Genomic DNA, 5,592 nt, shown 5'->3' with positions numbered 1-5,592 from the left:
CAGTCACCATCCACAATTTGAGTTACCTCCCCCTCAAACACACACACACACACACACATACCCTCTACTGTTCAAAAGAAGTGGCACAGGTGACCCCAGACCTACAGAGCTAAAAGGGCTAAAAGCTGGAGCTCTGCTCAGTGACCTTCAGTTCTCCAAGTTCAGAGAGCAGGGAGAGGCAGCCTATAGACAACAGGGCAGGGCGGGTAGGGGAGACAGGCCAAATGATCAAAAGGATCAGCAAGCTGTTGGGCGCCCTGAAGGCCTGGATCGCAGTCCCAGAGCCATCTCCTGCAGCCCCAGAAGCAGTACCCCATAAAACCGAATGGATGTTTGAAAGCAGAGGAAGTCTGGGAGGCAAGAGAGCTCTCATCTCTCCCGGGACTGGGCCAGAGACATGGTGGCGCAGACACGGGTGGGGAGACAGAGCGTCGCCTCCACTTAAGTGCCTCCTCCCAGCACTGGCACCTCTGGAAGGCAGGCAGTGAGGGGGCGATGGTGGCACGGTGTACCCTCTCACCTGGGGTTCTTCCGCTCCCCAACCCCAATACCCAGAGCTTTGATCAGGGGTGGCAGCAAAGCGCTTGTCCCACTGCAGCTTGGCGGGCGGCCTTCCGGGGAAACTGGAGCGCAGATTAGCACCCTCATCCCGAACTCCCAGTGCGCATGCTCGGTGCAGGCTTGCTCTACAAGCCAGCACCCACGCTCGCGTCTCAGGTGTGCCGCCACCGGATGTTCTGATGCACCAGATTCTGGGGAGTGGCGAGGATGTGGGCGAACAACTTTGCTACCTTCATAAGAAGGCCAGTCCTTTAGAGGAAGCCCCTCCCATGAGGGAAGGGATTCACATGATGGAGGTGCATGGAGACACGTGACCATGACCTGGCTAGCGGGAGGGCTCAGGAGTTTGCTGCACTGAGTTTGCTCCAGCACAAGTGTGCTCTGGAGGAAAAGGGGGGCGCCCGATGGCTGGTGCTGGCAGACTGGTTCTCCAAAAACGAGGATGTCTGCTGTCAGGGGAAGGAGGACAGTGGCAGGGGCTTCACTCCCCTCTCTCTTTGGACGGCACACACAGAGCCATCTCCGCCATCTGCCCACAGCCTATAATTCAGCCACCCAGCTGCACTGCTCTGATTGTGGGGAGGGCAGATTACCGAGTGGAGCGCGATGATTGGCAGGTGCCCCGGGGCCCAGCTGTCCTGGTAGCAAAAACGGGCTGCACGTGACACTGTACAGCTCGAGAAGCCCCAGCTCCCAGAACTCCTGTGCGTCTCCTTCACAAAACGCAGACTGGCCCGCTTTGCCTTCATCGTTCTTTAGACCCAGGCTTCTCCAACTGTCAAGTGCGAGTGAATGGTCTGGGATCTGGTTAGAATTCAGATTCCAGTTTAGAGCCAAAGATTTTGTATTTCTAGCTAGTTTCCCCAGGCCCCTGCTGCTGCTGATCCAGGTACCACGTTTTGAGTAGAAGTCTTTAGAGTTTACACAGCTTTTTTATGTATATGATCTCTGGGCTCACCTAACAACCCTGTGGAAAGATGGTGATAATATTTATTAATTGCTATCATTCTCAATGCCTCTAATGCACAGCACTGAACTCAGCACTTCACAAACCCTATCTCAGTCCTTACAGCACCTCAGCAAAAGAGTTCTTTCTCAGAATTTGCAGATGAGAAAAAAACTGATGTTTTGAGATAATTCAGTAACTTACCCAGAGTCATAAACCCCATGAGGGGTAGAATTAGAATTCAAATTCCTATCTTCTAATGCTGGGTACCTCCTCTAATTATATATAATGTTGGCAAGTTTAAGCTTATTTTAAAAACTAATGGTCAAGGATGTAAGCTCTGGAGCCAGTGTGCCTGTTTTTAGCAAAGATCCCAAGAGTCTGAACCCAACTTAGATTTGAACGCTAGCTTTGTTACTTGCTGCCCTGGTGGCTCAGACAGTAGAGAATCAGCCTGCAGTGCAGGAGAGCTGGGTTCTATCCCTGGGTTGAGACGATTCCCTGGAGAAGGGAAAGGCTACGCACGCCAGTATTCTCACCTAGAGAATTCCATGGATAGAGGAGCCTGGTGGACCATAATCCATGGAGTAACAAAGAGTTGGACATGGCTGAGTGACTAACACTTTCACTTTTCACTTTTTTCTTTCACTTGCTAGCTTGGTGATTTTAGGCAACCTACTTAACCCCTCTGCGCCTGTTTCTTTCACTGAAATGGGGATGATAATCCTAGAGTTCTTATGAGGATTATGCAGTCAGCTTTCTGTCTCTGTGGGTGTGGAACCTGCAGATATGGAGGGCTGACTATAAGAATCTTGAGTATTTACAGATTTTGGTATCCCTGAGGGAGGGGTCCTGAAGCCAATCCTCTTCAGATACCATGGGACAACTGTATATACCATGATATCTCATATATATGTACAATCTTTGTAATAAGCACAGTATTATCTACCTATTGTTGACCTTAAATAGATAGTTACTTCTTCAGCAGTGATGGGTTTATTCAGGTCAGCAAAGAATTGCAATCTGGGGTCTGCAACCATGGCGAGTGCAAATCTCCTGCAGCAAGGAGAAAAGAACTCTTTTATAGAAAGGAAAGGAAGCTGCAGGGGCTATAGTAAACTAAGCGTCCACTTCGGGAATTGAGAAGTCTAAGCGGAGTGGCTTTTCATTGGTTGAGCTCTTGCCAGGCCAGAAGAGAATGTTTTTTCTTCTTCCTGTTGGACACTGCTATCATCTTGGGTGTGAGAACTCCCTCTTCTGACTTCCCTATTTTAATTGAGGTTCCTGTTTATTAATGTTTATATTATCTATCTAAAGAGATTACAGAGAGAGAGCACTTAGAGAAGTGTCTGGCACCGAAATCAGTGATATTAATTACTTGTAAAACAGTGATATGGATACTAAGGATAAAAACCATCATTTAATCATGGCCTTAGCTTGTGTCAGACATTTTTCTAAGCACCTTAATGTAGTAACTAATTCTCATAATAACTCTATAATCTAGGTGTAATATTCATCACACTGTATAGAAGAGAAAACTGAGGCTCAGAGCTTTCACGACCTGCCCAAAATCACACAGCTAATAAGTGATGGAGCTGGAATTTGAACCCAGTGGGATTCACACAACACATCTTGACAGTGATTGAGTGTTTCCAATGTATCAGGCACTGAAAATACAGCAGTGAACACAATAACCCCCCTGCTCTCCCAGGACTGATGTGCTAGGGGTCCTAGAATAATACCCACTGAACACTCACCATAGTGACTGACACGTGGCAGAATCAGCTCTGCTTGTTCTCTGCCTCTTTTCTTGCCTGTGGCAGACATCACTAATTGATCACAGTACAGCTGTGATTCTTTCCCGCAGAGCTGGCCTGTGGCCCAAAAATCGGTCTCAAGACAGCCCTCCAGGCAGCCTCTGCCTAAGCCTCAGGTTTGCACTGAGACCAAAGCTATGTCAGTTCTGAGTCACTGTCTAGAGTGGGACAAATGAGCGTTTCTGCCCCAAAGCCTGTGGTGTCAGCACCAGGAGGAGGCAGTTAGGACAGAGATAGACAGGGATGCGCATACGGGGAAGAGCAGGGAAGCCAAGATTGACCAGGGTGGGGGGTAAAAAGAACGGCCCACAGCCCTCAATCCCTGGTTCTTGGCCTGGAGCTCTCCAAAGAGGATGAGCAGGGTGACGAGAGTGGACTCTGATCACGGGCTGGTCATCTACCTGAGGTTTGTCCCTCGAGGCACCAATTAGGACTGAAAATCCAACAAGGCTCAAGTGGGCCCCAGGTCTTGGGAGCCTGGTGCTAGGCTTGGGGAGAAGTGGAAGGCAGGGTAAGGGGTGAATAAGGGGCTCCCCCACCCTGGCTCTGGATTCTGTTGCCTGCCACCCAGCCCACCCACTGCCCAGCAGTTGCTTCCCAGCCAGCAGAAGCCGCGCTGCAATCCCCACTTTACGGTCTCTGCTAAATGAAGCACGAACTTAACTACATCACCCCTCTCCAACCCTGATAGGATGGGGAGGGGCTGGAGTGGCATGCTGGGCTGCTTCAGCCCCTAATCTAATCACCGGTGTGGGTCATTTCAATTCCGCACACCGGAGTGCGCTGGGGGCGTGGCAGCTCATAAAAGCCTCCATGCTGGTGCTCAGCTAATTGTGAAGCGCTTACTGTCTTGCAGGTGAATAACTCAGGACTGAGAGCTTCCAGCTGCTGAGATGGCGTGTGAGCCGGGAAACGGGACAGGGAGAAGCCTGGGATGGGCCCTGTGGCAGGGAGAGAGGCATTGCCTTCTTGGAGGGGACACAGTAAGTTCAGTCTCTGCCCTGGGGTGACCACTCACCACCTGGGAGTTGGCAGAGAAGCTCTTTACCTTAAACCCGAAGACCTGAAGTTTTCTGGAACCTCAGAACCACAGACTAGGGTAAAAATTTAAACCCTGCCCCTTTCTACTAACCTTGCCTTTAGATGTATAATTAGATCCCTGAGAAGTGAGAGGGCCTGGGAGCCCTTAGGGCTATACCCAGGGGAGGGCTGATGCCTTCGGGGGCAGCTTTGTGCTGGTGGCTCACAGGGCTGCTCTATGGTTCACTTGAGGACCTAAACCATCCAGCTTGAAGCTGGCCCCTGGGAGACTGGCTGAGTCATGGAGATATAAGAGGCCAAGGGCTCAGCATCCTTAACTACAGGGCTCCTCTCCTGTAGGACAACTGGGGGGAGAGGTGGGGATGTCCTGGGAGGAAAGTGAGACCCCTGTGGAAGCTATGGGAGATCATAGCAGAAGCCCTTGGAAGTTCTCCTGAGATAGAATGACAAACGGAGGGCTGCCTGCCTAGCCAGGGGCTGTGCTCCACCAACTCTTTATTCTAGATATCAGTGACGTAGAATGGCAAACGGAGGGCTGCCTGCCTAGCCAGGGGCTGTGCTCCACCAACTCTTTATTCTAGATATCAGTGACGTCTCCAAGAGCTGGAGCTGTGATTTCTTGGTGAGTGCTGAAAAGACTTGAGATTCTGGGAAACAGCAGATGGTAGGAGCAATCACAGCTGGGAAAACCCCATTTTTGCTCTGTTCCTCAGTTTCCTTCCTCTGTGAAACAGGAATCATGAAATTGATAAACACTTGGAGAGGCTGAGCTAACAATGCTTTGTAAGTAAGGGCTGCTGGTGCCCTGTCTTCCTCCCACTGCAGAGGGGCCCTCTTCCGGGAGGGGGGCTCTAGTGCCATTTGCTGATGATGGCTTTGCTTCAGGATGCTGACCTGACTGAGGGCTTAGAATGCGTCCCCGGCTGCCATGTTGCGATCAGGGCCGCTTGGCAACTGGACAGAGGAGATCCACACACTGGGGCCATGCTTAGCATCCAGGCTTCACTCCTGAAGGGCTGCTTCCTAGAGGCTGACCTTGAGAACCTGGGAGCTATTCCCTGGGCAGGGGAAGCCAAGGCGAACTGCATGGGAAATGAAATGGGAAGTCCCTTGGGCAGCGTCCCCCCCACCAACCCGAATTGCCAACAAGGAGGCATATAGTGGCTTCAGCCCTTGGCCTTTGGATTCTGGAACAAGGACACTTCTGTGAAATCCAGTCTATAACTG

Source organism: Bos grunniens, chromosome 15 (genome assembly GCF_055505025.1).
Source record: "Bos grunniens cultivar Pamir isolate PY7600 chromosome 15, Bosgru_T2T1.0, whole genome shotgun sequence".
Classification (NCBI taxonomy): Eukaryota; Metazoa; Chordata; class Mammalia; order Artiodactyla; family Bovidae; genus Bos; species Bos grunniens.
The sequence above is the reverse complement of the archived record's forward strand: the minus strand, read 5'-3'. Positions refer to the sequence as shown.